Raw genomic sequence first — 16,504 nt, 5'->3', positions numbered from 1 at the left:
CCGGTCAAAATTCAGTAGACTACTACGGAAGGGTACAAAATATATACGAGGTTAAATTCCGCCAGGGGCGTGAGACCCTAAGTCTGCCTGTGTTCAAATGCCGATGGTTCGATCCGCGGGAGGGGGTAAAACATACGCCTTCCATTGGTTTGTTCGAAGTTAAACCATCAACCATCTATGCCGGAGCCGATCTCTTCATTGCGGCTACCCAAGCTACACAAGTATATTATCTGCCTTACCCATGCCAGAAAGTGTATCTAAAGGGTTGGGAAGTTGTGTTCAAGGTGTCGCCACATGGTAAGCTACCAGACCCGAATGAAGACGATTACTACAACATTAACCCCATGACATACGAGGGAGTGTTCTATCAAGAGCAACCTGATGATGATGATGATGATGATGTGGTTAGAAACGATGACGCTAGACCATTGGGTGATGATGATGTGGACCCAAACGTCGACGATACACGGAATGATGGTGAGACCATTGTCAATGAAAATGACATACTTATGCTAGAAAAGTTAAACGAAGACGCTGACGACGAGGAAGAGCCTCCACCTCCGATGGACAACGAAGATAATATGATTGATAGTGATGATTAGACGGACCGAGAAAGAGGTTACAATAGTGATGATTCATATGGGTTCTAGCAGATGTACGTTTCAAGTATTTTTTTCTATAGTTTAGGAATATGCCTTTTTATGCATTTTTATTAATGTGTTTATTATCATGCCTTTTCCTTCATTTCATTAATTTACTAATTTCTTTTTCTCTTTTCAATGTAGGTTTGTGGAACATGGGCAAGGGGAAGGCCGACGGCGTGGGTTTCCTACGCAAGGTCGTCGGCCTGCCTAGTCGGAGTGGTCGAGCACGTAATCCTCCCCCTCTGCTCCTTGATGATGACTCCTCACAGGGAGGTCGAGGCAGAGGTGCTCCTAGAGGAGGAGGGGGCGGGGGGAGAGCCTCTAGAGGACGAGGTGCTGGGGGGAGAGCCACTACAGGGGGTCGCGGCCAGAAAGAGCGCACCGTCACCAACTTAGGGGTGTTGTCTTCGAGGCCCTCCTCTAGTGAGGTACCCTCCTCTAGTGAGGTACACTCTAGGGAGGAGGAGGAGGAGGAGGAGGTGGTGGTGGAGGAGGAGGAGGAGGAGGTGGAGGAGGAGGCAGGCGAGGAGGAGGAGGAGGAGGTTGGGGAGGGGGAGGAGGTTGGGGAGGGGGAGGCAGGCGAGGAGGAGGGTGGTGGCAGGGATGATGGTGGTGAAGGGAAGGGGGTTGACAAGAAGGGGTGGCTGCGTGGTAACGCAAAGCTACCAAAGCAGGTTCCGGCTACTGAGGAGCAGAAGTGGCTCATTGAGCCCACGGGAAAAGAGTAAGTGGTTCATTATTTTGCTTGTCACATGCTTATTCTGGTTGTTATTTATTTTGCTTGTCACATGCTAATAGTTCATTCTTTTGCAGCAACTGGATATATTCTAAAGGGGTCCGTATTCCCAACGACCTCATCACCGTCTTGCTGAAGTTATACTGGCCGGGGTTGTACTGTCCGGATCCAGTCAGGCAGCCGGCTCGTCGGGTTTTGGCCACGAGCTGGGACCACTGGGAAGCGGCCCGCCATGCGGACCATGAGACCCATGCCAAGGCCGTGATCACTACTTTCTGGGTGAGTTCTCTTCAGAAGAACAAGTCCATTCTAGTTTCATGAAAATGATTTAACTCATGGCTTCTTCCATTCTTGTTTCATGCATGATTGTAGAAATTCTATCGAGTTCTTCCGGAGCATAGGGCTAGAGCGGACCAGATCGTGCTGCGCCAATGCAAGAAGAAGGCCCGCCAGATGCAGTACGAGGTGCGCTATGTGGCCATCTCCACATACTACCATGACTATCTTGGTGTGAAGATGACCAAGGAAGAAGCGCGGAGGATGGGCATTACCTTGGAGAGGCCCGAGTTCTTGGCGGTAAGTATAAAAGATTTTTCATTATGCTTTCATATATTATGCTTTCATTATGCTTTCATTACCTTGTGGTGCTTTATGCTTTATGCTTTATGCTTCCATAACACCAATTTGGACACACCTACATGCCATTATGCTTTTATTATGTAGGTGTGTCCAAATTGGTGTTATGGAAAAGACGAGTCGTCCTGGGCGGCATTGGTGGATCATTGGTGTGATGAGGCTGGAGCCTGGGCGGCTATGAGAACCAAAAATAAGGCTAACCGAGGGACGGAGGGAGTACATGCTCAGGGAAACCGAAACCACTATCTCCACAAGGCAGTTAATGTATGACTAACCCCATTAAACATTCTTCTTCTTCTATTTACCATCACTTTCTTATGTATGACTAACCTCTGTTTGGTGGTGCAGGAGGAGAAACTGAAGCGGCCGCTCTCAGACATGCAGGCGTGGGAGATCGCCCATACGCGGAAGGACTCCAAGCCTGGCGAGCCCCAGTACTACGGCAAGAAGACCGCGGGGAGGAAGCAGGCCTACTCCGAAGCGTATCTGAAGTTGCATCCTGACACACCTGACCCCATTGCGGCGCCTCTGGACGACAGGGCGGTGGTGAGCATGGGGCCCAAGGAGCACGGTCGGGAGGCGGTTCTTGATGCTGTGATCACTCCTAGTATCTCCTACACACAGCTTCGTCGGATCGACCCGAGCCTGAGCCAGCGCACGAGCCAGCCAGTGACCAGTACACAGTCCCTCTTTCAGGAGCAACAATCTGTAAGTATTTTCCCTCTTATCTTCATAGCTCACTTTATTTTCCGCATTTAGTAGTTTTATGAGTTCCATCATGTCATACCGTAGGCCTACCTGGAGTACACACGCCAGGAGACCATGGCGTGGCATCAGAGGCTTTGTGAACACCAAGTGCAGAGGGATAGCCAGATGCAGCAGGCTTTTTAGGATATGTCGGCTGGCAGGTGTCCTCAGTTCCCTCCAGCACAATGCCCTCCAGCACAACCAGTGCTGATGAGCTTTGAGGAGTTTGTGGCACAGAACGCTGGCCCCTCGCCGGTTAGTTCATCCCCAATCTATTCACCCAAAGCATGTCATGCCTTTCAACACAGTCATATATCCCGTTAATATGTCTTTTCAACATCCAGGGAACAGGTGGATCTACCGTTGGCGGTGGTCTTCGCAGCACTCCCAAGTCACGGAGCCCGACCACTCCGATCCACGGAGGCGGAGGCGGAGGTGGAGGCGGTCTTGGCGGTAGCGCTGCCGCTAGCAGTGACAACCTGGGCTTCGGCGGTCTTGGCGGTGATGACCTCCGTGGTGCTCGACGTCCTGGCGCTTAAGCCTTTGGGTCACATTGTGGCGGTCTTGGTGGTGATGATACTTATATGCTTGTGATGTTTCTTATTGTTGTTTGTGAGATTCTTATATGCTTGGTGGTGATGATACTTATATGTTTATGCTTTGCGATGCTTCTTATGATGTGTGATGATGAATTTGTTGTGTGATGCTGCTGGGCCAGCTGTTATGTGATGCATATATTTGTTGTGTGATGCTGTATATATTCAAATGAATTGAGCTGAAACAAAACAGAAAAAAGAAAAAAAAACATACAGAAACTAGGCCGTCGGCATAGAGCTGCCGTGAGCTCCCAGTGGCTGCCACGTGGCAGGTCCATGCCGACGGCTTAGCCGTCGGCATAGTTGCAAACTAACCCGACGGCTAGGCCGTCGGCATAGGCCTGCTCCAGGAGCTCCCAGTGGCTGCCACGTGGCAGGTCTATGCCGACGGTCTAGCTGTCGGCATAGTTTCAAACTAAGCCGACAGCTAGGCCGTCGGCATAGACCCGCCCCAGGGGTGACGACTGCTTGCCACGTGGCACGTCTATGCCGACGGCCTAGCCGTCGGCTTAGTTTGAAACTATGCCGACGGCTAGACCGTCGGCATAGACGTGCCATGTGGTGAGCAACCGTTGGTCAGCACTTGACGGTGGCCGCCGTTAGGCGATAACGTTATCGACGGCCAGGGCTGTCGGCATAGATGTACGGACACCGTCGGGATAGGGCCTATGCCGACGGCCTTCCTGGCTACGCCGACGGATATGTAGCCGACGGCCCTATGCCGACGGGGGCCGTCGGCATAGGCCTGTCCCGACGGCCATTCAGGGCTATGCCGACGGCCCTGGCCGTCGCCATAGGGTGCGATTCCGGTAGTGACGGCCACGAGCGGATCTGGCGCCGGTTGAACCTCACCGGGGACGGGGCAGTAGAGCGGGAGGGAGACGCATAGAGGAGGGAAGGAAGGGGCCGGGGAGTCCCGCCGCCGCCGCGGGACGACCGAAAGCCTCCGGCGACGGCGACGAGGAGGGGGGAGCCGCTGGAAGGGGGTGGCGGTGCTGGGAAACCCTAGCACCCCCCGAGTCCCCTGGAAGAGACGACGCGGGGGTCGGAACCAGATCGTCTGACGTAGGTAGAAATACTGCAGAGGGAAGTCGATCGTTTCCTACCGTCCCATGCGCATCCTACGGTGGCTGGTGGAACTGACCAAGACAGCGCTCGACGTTCAAAGACCTTGCAGCCCACGAGCGAAATCCCCCATGAACAGCCCATTCACCTCAGGAAAAAGAAATAGCGTAGATACTGCCAATGTCGCTGCCAACACGTAGACTAGGGAGCTTCCGTATGATAAAACAAAAGACTGGGGAACTTACGTGGATACTGCTCTGTGATGCTCGATTGAGCACGATATACTGGAGCAAAGTCAAGTGTCAGATTTAGGAGACGACTTGTTTCAGATTTTAGCATGACAAAGTCAAGTTTCAGATTTAGCAGATGAGATGTTCTAAAAAAATTAAGACCAACCCAGGACTAACCCTCATTGGTTTTTTTATAGGAGAAACTCCACGAGCGCCGCAAGTCAGAGCCGAGGCTCGAACCTGGGCGGGCTGGCAGCAACTCCGATTGCCTAGCCAACAGGTTGACACCCCGTCCTCAGATAAGATGTTTTAGATTTAGCAGAACATGAGATGTTTCAAACCACCCGCATCCATCGGGACCGCACGGTTCGGACGTGTTTTGCCGGCCAACACGGTCTTTGCTACCTCTTGAGCACTGCGTTGGTTTTTCCCGAAGAGGATGGGATGATGTAGCAAAGTAGTGTAAGTATTTCCCTCAGTTTTTGAGAACCAAGGTATCAATCCAGTAGGAGGCTACGTGCGAGTCCCTCGTACCTGCACAAAACAAATAAATCCTCGCAACCAACGCGATAAGGGGTTGTCAATCCCTACACGGCCACTTACGAGAATGAGATCTGATAGATATGATAAGATAATATTTTTGGTATTTTTATGATAAAGATGCAAAGTAAAATAAAAGCAAAGGAAATAACTAAGTATTGGAAGATTAATACGATGAAGATAGAGCCGGGGGCCATACGTTTCACTAGTGGCTTCTCTCAAGAGCATAGGTATTCTACGATGGGTGAACAAATTACTGTTGAGCAATTGACCGAATTGAGCATAGTTATGAGAATATCTAGGTATGATCATGTATATAGGCATCATGTCCGAGACAAGTAGACCGACTCCTGCCTGCATCTACTACTATTACTCCACTCATCGACCGCTATCCAGCATGCATCTAGAGTATTAAGTTCATGAAAACAGAGTAACGCCTTAAGCAAGATGACATGACGTAGAGGGATAAACTCATGCAATATGATGAAAACCCCATCTTGTTATCCTCGATGGCAACAATACAATACGTGCCTTGCTGCCCCTACTGTCACTAGGAAAGGACACCGCAAGATTGAACCCAAAGCTAAGCACTTCACCCATTGCAAGAAAGATCAATCTAGTAGGCCAAACCAAACTGATAATTCGAAGAGACTTGCAAAGATAACCAATCATACATAAAAGAATTCAGAGAAGATTCAAATATTGTTCATTAATAGACTTGATCATAAACCCATAATTCATCGGTCTCAACAAACACACCGCAAAAAGAAGATTACATCGAATAGATGTCCATAAGAGAGGGGGAGAACATTGTATTGAGATCCAAAAAGAGAGAAGAAGCCATTTAGCTACTAACTCTGGACCCGTAGGTCTGAGGTAAACTACTCACACTTCATCAGAGGGGCTATGGTGATGATGTAAAAGCCCTCCGTGATCGATGCCCCCTCTGGCGGAGCTCCGGAACAGGCCCCAAGATGGGATCTCGTGGATACAGAAAGTTGCGGCGGTGGAATTACGGTTTTGGCTCCGTATCTGATCGTTTGGGGGTACGTAGGTATATATAGGAGGAAGGAGTACATCGGTGGAGCAACAGGGGGCCTGCGAGGGTGGAGGGCGCGCCGAGGGGGGGGGGGAGTAGGCGCGCCCCCTACCTCGTGGCCTCCTCCTTTGTTTCTTGACGTAGGGTCCAAGTCTCCTGGGTCTTATTCGTTAAGAAAATCACGTTTCCGAAGGTTTCATTCCGTTTGGACTCCGTTTGATATTCCTTTTCTTCGAAACCCTAAAATAGGCAAAAAAAAGCAATTCTGGGTTGTGCCTCTGGTTAGTAGGTTAGTCCAAAAAATAATATAAAAGTGGATAATAAAGCCCAATAATGTCCAAAACAGTAGATAATATAGCATGGAGCAATCAAAAATTATAGATACGTTGGAGACGTATCAGTCTTATACCTGTCCATGGATCGGTCCAGACGTAATTTTTCTTGCAAACCGGAAGCAACCCAGGGGGCTTGTCGGGCGTTCGGATCACTACCACACATGCGTTTGACAACCTTGGCCCACCCAAAACCCCCTTCCACCTCTCCCGCGCTTTCTCTCCAACCGATACGCCACTTCCTGCGCCGCATTCATTCCGGCCCATACCCGTAACGACCGGCTTTGATGCCACGGGAAGCGACCGGACGGGAGGGTGTCACTGATCAACGGGCTCGCCACTTCAATGCGGACATGTTGTCCCGAGAAACCAAGCCGACCGTTGCACCGCATTCGCTTGGTCGGACGAGGCGTCGGCCTAGGTCCGCAATGACCCGGACTTGGTGGCGGCCTAGGCTCTCGACCGGTCCGTCACCACCGCGGAGACAGATGCGCGCCGCCACCACCGCCCCGACGGGAAGCTCGACAAGATTGGCGAGGAATGGTCGCTGGCGACACCTCCACTAATGCCGGCAGGGCCAAGGCGCCACGCAGCGCTCCACGCGGTACAGAAGGAAGTGGAGCGGCTACTCCACGAGTGTCAAGCGGCGGCCGGGCAAGGCTGCCGCGGCCCCGTGTCCTTCTGCCGCTAGAAGGACGACGGCAAAGGCACGGACAACGATGGTGGTGTGGCCGGCCAGGGCGGCATCCTAGAACTTTGTGAGCCTATCATTGATGAATATTTGTCCGTTTTAATTAAATTTTATTAGAGGAATATCAAGCAGAGCATGTAAACGAGAGGAATTTGTGAGCCTATCATTCATGTTGTAAATAGATAATATCATCGGAGAGCAGATCGTTGATGTTGTCAACACCAATGAATTTGTGAGCATGTGGTTCGAAGCTATTGAATATTTACACGTAGGCACAACATCAAAGAGCAGATTTTCCTTTTTGAGAAACAGATCAAAGAGCAGATATCACGCCGTTTGTGTGTCTTCGATCCCTTTTTCTTGTTGTTGCGCCATTTTCCTTCCTCTCTCATGTGTTGGATTGGGCTGGATCATGCTTTGTGGGCCGACTGCCCCACTGTGTTCGCTCTGTTCCACCGGCCACCGTCGGATGCGCATGGGACGGTAGCAAATGATCGACGTCCCTCTGTAGTACTTTCTTCCTACGTCAGACGATCTGGTTCCACGGGGGTCGGGGTTCTCGTCAATTGGCCATGCCTATGTAGTGCGCAAAGTAGTTTCGATATGGAATGGTGGAAGTAGTTAATTTGCATTGCCTTCGACTTGGTCCCGCGATTCACATGCATGGGGACGTTCCTAGACCAGACACGGGGGAGTATATAATATAGGTGTATAAAAGATATGAACATTTGTTCTATGGGCCTATATGGAGACAAATAATAATTAAAAAAAAGTGTTGCTACGCGTCGGCCGGCGGATGTTTTTAAAAGATCCACGGCCTCGCGAGCCGTCTGATATGCAGACATTGGGCAGCAGAGCGCCATCTTTCACCATTGCAACAGAGCTGCTGGTGCAGAAGTTTTGCAATAGAGGTCTTGTTGCAGAAAATCTTTGCAATAAAGGTATTGTTCTAGATTTTTTTTTTTGCAATGAAGGCCCTTCTAGAATATCCTTGAAGTCCTTATAACCTTTCAAAATCTTTCAGGACCTTCTACAACCTTTCAGGATCTTGATGAGTACTTTCGAGACACATGCAATCGTAAAGCGGTGATTCTAGCATGAATTTTAAAAAGGATGACATATGGCAATTCCTGTGGGCATTCCCTCTCCCATGCACCCTTCACAGGGAACAACGCAAACGTTCCTTCTGATGCACCAACCCAAGGGAACGACCTCGTGTGGTATGACATCCACCCACGATGTGAAGCATGCACATTACTAAAATCATGTATGAGTACTTCTCTGCATAGGATGGCGAATCGTCCCGCTGTAGCATGGTAATCCTTACACATGCATGGCAAATTGACAATTTTCTCTGTTGTACCATACCATTTTCTGTTTTAACATGGCAATTCCTTTCTGCTAACATGGTAATTCTCTTTTGCGCATGTCAATTTCTAAACATGTGAGCAACTTCCTCTTCTATTTATAATGATAATTATCTCTACTGCAACACGGCAATTTTCTTAAGCGCATGGCATTTTTCTCTATTGTAGTATGGCAATTTTTGTTCTATAGCATGGAATTTTTCGCTTGTTTAGCATGACAAATATTTCTATTATAGGATAACAAAACTCTTTGTTTTAACAATACAATTCTTGAACGTTTCTCAGAGTGATTCTTTGCAATTGACAAGGAAAATCAATGTTTGGTCATGTAAGCTTTGTTGAGGAACGTCGGTGTGGTGAAACCAGCTCACTAAAGTTTAAAACCTATACGTGGCACTAGTGCCTTTATTTTACTAAATTTATTCCAGTGTTTTCAGTGATGTTTGTTCAGTGGGAGGAGATATTTTCATTGACTACGGGGCGTCACTGGTGACTTCGGCAATATCAAGATGTTGTGTTGGCTCGACATCTCGGATGTGCTCATAAGGATAAGGTGCGCGTGCGTGTATTTATAGGGATGAATATATATATGCGTGTATGTGAGCATATGTGGTTATAACGTGTTACAAAATGTTCATTCTCACAGAATAAACATTAGCTCGCCACTAGGGTCCTTTTTATTTTGCATGGATTTATACCTAGTTGTCACAGATAATTTCGCCATAATAAAAAATAAAATAAAATAATCTTTTAGTTGGCGGAGAGGGTGACATTTCAAACAATTTCCGTTGCAATTTTAGTTGTAGGGTGACATATTTTGAGACTAGCATGACAATTTCATCCTAGAAGACAATTTCGGATTTTTTTTAAATGTCATCATCTAATCTTGATCAAACGGCTGCGAGGACGTTCGTTGGGAGTTACTTCGCAGCGAACATCCACCAGTTAACGGAAAAGAAAAGACTGGTCCGGCGAATGCAGAGCCCAGAGCGGATACGAACCAGGTGAGCCATCAAAGCCGCTTCCTCTTATATATATACCGTAATACATAAGGTAGCCCAGCCCTGAAATCCCAATCCAGCACCAACAAACCCTGGTCCCCAAGATCGCGAGCGAACGTCGCCGCCGCTGCCACCCGCACCGCCAACGGCCGCTCCGTGCGACCGCCCACCATGGCTCGTAACGAGGAGAAGGCGCAGTCCTTGCTCAACCGCTTCACCACGATGAAGCAGGAGGAGAAGCGCAAGCCCCGCGAGCGCCGGCCGTACCTCGCCTCCGAGTGCCGGGACCTCGCCGACGCCGACCGCTGGCGTGGCGAGATCCTGCGCGAGATCGGCGCCAAGTTGGCGGAGATCCAGAACGAGGGCCTCGGGGAGCACTGCCTCCGAGACCTCAACGACGAGATCAACAAGCTCCTCCGCGAGCGCAGCCACTGGGAGCGCCGCATCCTCGAGCTCGGAGGCCGCGACTACTCTCGGAGCTCCAACGCCGCCCTGATGACCGACCTCGACGGCAACATCGTCGCCATCCCCAACCCCTCGGGCCGTGGACCAGGCTACCGCTACTTTGGCGCTGCCAAGAAGCTCCCCGGCGTCCGCGAGCTATTTGACAAGCCACCTGAGGTCCGCAAGCGCGGCACCCGCTACGGGGTCCACAAGCGCATCAATGCCGGCTACTGCGGATACTATTACTATGACCACGAGGACGGTGCGCTTGAACCCCACGAGGCTGCTGCTGAGAAGCGCATGCGGCACGAACTTGTCACGGAGTGGCACCGTGTGGAGCATGAGGCCATGAAGAATGTGGCGAGTGGCTGCAAGTGATGCCCTGCAAGGCGAGCAGATAGAGAGAGGCCAAGGAGATATGCTCAACGTGCAACGCTAGGACTAGCTAGGAGATAGACGTACGCACGTTCTTGTTTATCTTAGGCTCTAGTACATAGATAGATTGCTTAACTGGCTGGTGTAGCCTAGACTAATTAAGCATGCATCCAAACTGCTCTACTGATCTTTGTTGCCCTGTAATTTGTGTGTGCCCATTTACTCTTTAATTACTGCCTTCATGCTACCAATGGTTTTTTTAATTATTATTATTATTAGGCAAAGGCTGTGTTCAGTCCTGCACTATGTGAATTACCGTTCGCATTGTACCATTGATTGTGTGCTTTGTTTGAATTTCGAAAGTTGTGCTCTGTTGGAATTTCGCCCACAGGATCGATCACTTCAAATGGTCGAGTTGAAGCCGCGCTTGCCCCGGGGTCGCGACCCGACTAGTGCCTCGGGGTGGGCGATGTTGTCGCTGGGTGTTGCAGCGACGAGGAGGATTATGCGACCGTCGTTCGATGGAGCGACAAGGAGGGAGACGGCGGGCTGTCGTTGGCAAGGCGGCGGATGGAGATTGTTGACAGGAGCGGTGGTGCGGTGATGCGGTGCCGAAAAGTCGTCAAGATCGTCATCCGGAAGTTAAAGTCAAGGAGTCGTGCGGGTTAGCACGGTCGGTTGGTCAGTCGGTCGTCGTCGTCATGTCCAAGTGCTTGTCTCTGTGAGGAGGCGTTGAAGATGAAGCACATCCAGGTCGTCTATGTGTCTCGACGAGAGGATCAAGTTCAACTATGTGGGGGCGGTAAACCAGTGAAGGTGAGTCTCTTCAATGAGGCCATGTCTCTACATGAGGCTGGAGTGCATGGTGTAGTGCACAGGGTGGTGTGATCCACAAGGAGTCGGCATGTATCTTGCTAGGGTGGATGGTGAAGTCCACTGGGTGGTGTTTTCCACAGGTTACTAGCAAGGCTGGGTAGTCCAAAGCATATTTGAGGTGGTCCGCAAATTCGCCAAGTCAAGATTGGGGAGAGAATGTTGACAACAACAATCTAGCCAGCAATTTGACTTGTCGTGGTGCGAGATGGATGAGTCAACAAGGGATGAATCGTCAACGAGCCAAGACCGGAGAAGCATAGAAGACGTGGAGTCAAGATTACGGAGAGATTGTTAGCAATAATCTTGTCCTAATAAAAATAGGTTTAAGCTAATCATAATGACGGTGGCCGGTGATTAGGTGTCCTAGTTGTATACGGCTTGCATGTCGTGTGGTATTTTGAGCAGTAGTCTAATAGGAAATTAGGAGTCCAAGTACTAGACGTTTAGCCATGTCCGTGTAAGCGTTTGGAGTCCAGAATACTAGTCGGTTTATGAGGTCCTTGGGTCGGCTCGTGCATATATAAGCACAGCTTAGGGCGTGACTTTATTGTAACACCGTGAGTGAAGAAAACAGAAAATAAAAAGAGGAGAAACAAAGGACACGACAAGAGCCCTTGGCTATAAAAGATTTTTGTGCGCGCGTCTCTGTCGTGATTTGATGTGATCGATTTTGTGAGCGAAATTCCAACATGCTCACTGGAGCGATATACTCTGCTGGAGCCTGAGTTAAATGAGTATACGCTCGGGTGTTTTGGCCTTAATTAGGCGCGTATACTGATCATGCGATTCACTGCCTCTGGTTACTTTTTTTTTTCACAAATCTTGTTTGAACCCGACGATGCTCCAAATAAGAATATTCATTATATGCTGTAGCGGGGATTATAGATAGAGAAACTAGACTTTATTGATTATTGCTTGCCTCTAAGCTTACACAGGTGTGTCGTTTATATAGGACATGACTAGTACTACTTTGATATACATTGGACTCCAATTGGAATCTGACTCACACACTACCTTATCTGATCTGGAGACTATCAAAACAGATGCATCCTTCAGGACATCAAACTGCTCTTTTCTAGCCACAGCTTAACCTGCCCCTGGCTGCCCTGCGTCTTCTACAATGAATTCCCCATGTAGCAAAATCATGATGGTCGGTTGAGTTAATTGACAAGCAAATACTTAGTTTCTTTATCAAACATTTGGTAAAGCAAGTTAGATTTGGGGATACATGCAAAAAATATGTGATTTGATTTAGAATTGCGAAAATGATAAACCCCGAACGTTTAGATTTTAAGCATGGCAGCTTGAACGTTTTCCATGAAAAATTTAGTTGAGGTGAGGTGGCAAGTTTAGTTGACAAACAAAATTGCCATGTTTGCCAACTAAACTTGCCGAGATTTGACTTGCAGCAGGTTCAGGAGCTCCAAGCCAACAATCGCCGGAGCTCCTGAACCTACTCCAAGCCAACAATCGCCGGAGCTTTGAAAAAGATGTAAGATTTCTACTTTCTAGCTTCTGTCACAAAATTTGTTGTAGCCTGTTATTTTGTATGGCAGTCTGTTCTCATCCCACGCCGCCGCTTGGGGATGCATTTGTATAGCATGGGGGCAACTTCACGGACGTACTGGCCGTGTATCCAGCGGTCCTCCCAGAACAGGGCCGTGAGGCCATCGCCGAGCACCATATGGTGGAGGCGAAGAATAGCGCTTGCTCCTCTTTGTAAAATTGAAGATCCAGTCCCCGCCAAGCGTGATCGACGTCCGTGCGAGCAAACCAGATCCATCACAGCCGTAGTGCGAGGCCGGCGCGCTCTAGGTCACGGATCCCTAGGCCGTCGGCTCTGGCTAAGCATAATATATTGCTCTCTCCATCCTACAATATAAGATGTTTTTGCAAATTAAAACAGCTTGCAAAAACTACTTACTTTATGAGACAGATGGATTACTTTACTAATGGCACCTACTTATATTGCTATAGTTGTTGTTGTCTTTCATAGTCTAAAAGATATGAAGTGCTTCAGCCATCATTGCTCTTGTTTGTTGGTAGATTTGGCAAACGTTCATTTTTGACCAGAAATATTGTTTGTAATACTGGTTAGAATTAATATATTTATATAAGTAGGTGCAATATCCAAGTCTTTTTATACTGATATAAGTTCAGGATTTGTAATACCATTCTACTATTTACACAAGAGCTTTGTGGTTAATCATACTTGATCTTGTGTGCTCTCATCTGTAGGGCTTTCACATAGTTGACAATTTTGATATGCTTCAGATTCTTCTAAAAGTTCTACTATTCAATACGTATTTGTTTCAACCTTAATTTATGCCCGTCATGCATTCATTATCTTCATTTTTTGATGTTCGGTCCACTTTTAGCTTTGCTCCTCTTGAAGACGCCCTCCCTGGACAACTTGGATTCAGTCATCAGGTTCATGAATCATGATAGGTTTCTGCTGGATGTGCCTCCTTCTTTGTCTCCAGCATCCGGTTGCGCTTTGAGAGAGGAGTAGATTTACCTCAAGCTGATGAAGCAGCGAATTGAGGGACTTGCTTTTTGGTGATGCCAGTGGGGCATCCCATATTGCCTGCATTTCCTCTTCAGTATTCCTACCCCGATCTCTAGAGTCAAGTATGCTTCTCTGATTGAAAGATGGAAATACTGAGCACGGGCCTTTTTCTCCTCCCGTTGCAATGCACGGGCCTTTTTGCTAGTAAATAGACTAATTCATTGAGAGGTGTCGACCTAGGGTGGGAACGATGTCGCAGCTGTTGCATGCTGCCTCTGTCGTCGGGCGACAGCTAGTCTGGCCACCCTCGTCCGCCGACAGGACGGTGGTGCACGGCCTATGCCGCTCCATGGCCTCCTCCTCCACCACCGCAATGCCGGCCGCTCCATAGCCTCCGCCGCTGCGATGACCGGCCATGGCGGCCGCTCCATGGCCTCCTCCTGCCGCTGCCGTGAGACCACGGAAGTTCGTTCGCCCTACCAGCTCCTCAATTTGTTCACCGCCTGCACTGCATTGCATGTTAGTACATCTTAACGACAATGATTTATATGTGCATGCATGCATGCATGACATGATGGACGGCGTGCTGTTGGATGCAGGGACGCTGGATGATCACTATGTCCAAGTGGGGGCTCATTTGCACAGTGGGCAATGCGGTCGTGAACATGAAGGTTGAGAAGGAGGCCACTAGCATTCGGGAGGAGATGATCTCTCTCTCTCTCTCTCTCTCTCTCTACCATTAACTCTACAAAGTCTTCACTCATCTATAAACCTCACTGCTCATTTAAACACCACACCGCAAAACGTCGAAACAAGTCATCCCCCATTTACACACCAAACTGCAGACCCTCGAAACAAGTCAGCCAATGCATCTCGTTAGCACGGGTATCTCTCCGATGATGTATCCATTCCAGAAGTGTCAGCCAATGCATCTCGTTAACACGGGTATCTCTCCGATGATGTATGCATTCCAGAAGTGACCATTTGCTATACCAAAAACTTAATTAGGTACATACATTTTAACAAACAACACATTCTAAGGAATCGTCTAATTTTCTAACAGAACTAACCTGTTTGTACGAACATTGCATAGAAAGTACAAGGAACCCAAAAGAAGTAAGACACGAAATGTGGATTTCATGCCCAATTTGCTCGATTATACAGAGTATTAGTGAAAAATTCTCCTCATTGCTGCAGCTTTAAAATCAAGGCACGTGGCAATAAGAAGGCATCTTTACCAAGATGATAGCCTCACATTTGCATCACAGCTAGAAAGGTAGGTTGTGAAAACACATTCACAGCTTTGAATACATTATTTTCTAAAGAATATATAAGATATATAAACCAACAACAAGTGTACATTTTAGTGAAATTATATGTTTTGTCCTCTGACTCAAAAAATGTGTTAAGCTAATGATAGAGTAGAGCACACATAACTCAAACATTTTAAGGTAAGGTACAAACATACACTACCAAAAACATGCATGTAAGGTGATACACTAGTACTGAAGTGGCCACATATGACTAGTAAACACAAATGTCATACGGTGAATATTTACTATAAAAACTACTTACAATTTATGGAGGAGGTACCAACAGGACGAAAAAACAGAATTTATGTTAATGGATATGAACATCACACTGTATAAAATAGGGGACTGACTATTTGACATTTGATTCGAATTGAAATCAGCATCATTCAAACTAAAATTACAAACCTTTCTCAACAACAACAAAAATATACATCCAAATGGAAATGTAGCAGATTAACTCTGAACAGCCCCGCTAAAAAAATCCATAATAGGTGGACTAATCCCGCTTCTAATTATGAAAAGTGCAGGCTCTATGTGGCTCAAAAGGCCTACATGCAAGCGAGCTTCAAGGGCTGCCGGGTAGAAGACATACAGAGCAAGAAAATATAGTTAGAGATTATCCAAGGGCCAGAAATCCCCTGTTCCATCTAAAATCTAAAGGCCAAACTATATTTCTTCTGCTTATTCTTTCATGTCAAAGAGAAAACATCACCACTCCCAACAAAATAGCCAGAATTCAGTCAATTCGAACGAGAGGAAGACAAAAAAGAACCAAACAGATCAAGGGATCAGAGCAAAAGAATGGAAGACCAGGAGATCAGGAACAACAAGCACAACTTTGTAGAGTTACCTGGAAGAGGACATCATAGATTATCCACATGGCATAAATCCCTCTCCATGTACAAACTGAAAGCAAACAATAGTTCCTCAGCATCTTCTTTAATCTCCAGAAGAAAATATCACTGCGCTTATAAATTTCAGTGAAAAGTGAGTCAAAATCACTAGATTTACCACTTAAACAGTGAAACTTAATTAGAATGCCATGGAAAATGAATTACAAGATAATTGTGATGTAAGTCAATTATACTTCTGCTGTAACTCTAGTTCTCTATAATATGAATATCTAACTGTACAATTCAAACTAAAGCCATCCAAATCACAAAATTTACTACTAAAAGTTTAGAAAGAAAACTATATTGCAAGTCGAACACAATGCATATGTTCGTACTAGTTATCTATAACCCTGGAGATCTCGATAACGGTAAGAAAGACACTAGCAGCACAACAAATCCACTTCAGCCAAATATTTACTCAAAAACTACAGTCAAACACTAAATAACAAGGTTCACCCAAAACATGCATC

At 47.5% G+C, this 16,504-nt stretch overlaps 1 pseudogene; it reads left to right on the top strand.

Annotated features, from left to right (window-relative positions):
- The first annotated feature begins 9,598 nt into the window (after positions 1–9,598).
- LOC125532041 (uncharacterized) lies at positions 9,599–10,555 on the top strand (annotated as a pseudogene).
- The last annotated feature ends 5,949 nt before the right edge of the window (positions 10,556–16,504 follow it).

The sequence above is a fragment of the Triticum urartu genome, chromosome 3A (genome assembly GCF_056163025.1).
Source record: "Triticum urartu cultivar PI428250 chromosome 3A, HENAU_Tu73, whole genome shotgun sequence".
Lineage (NCBI taxonomy): Eukaryota > Viridiplantae > Streptophyta > Magnoliopsida > Poales > Poaceae > Triticum > Triticum urartu.
The sequence above is the reverse complement of the archived record's forward strand: the minus strand, read 5'-3'. Positions and strand labels throughout refer to the sequence as shown.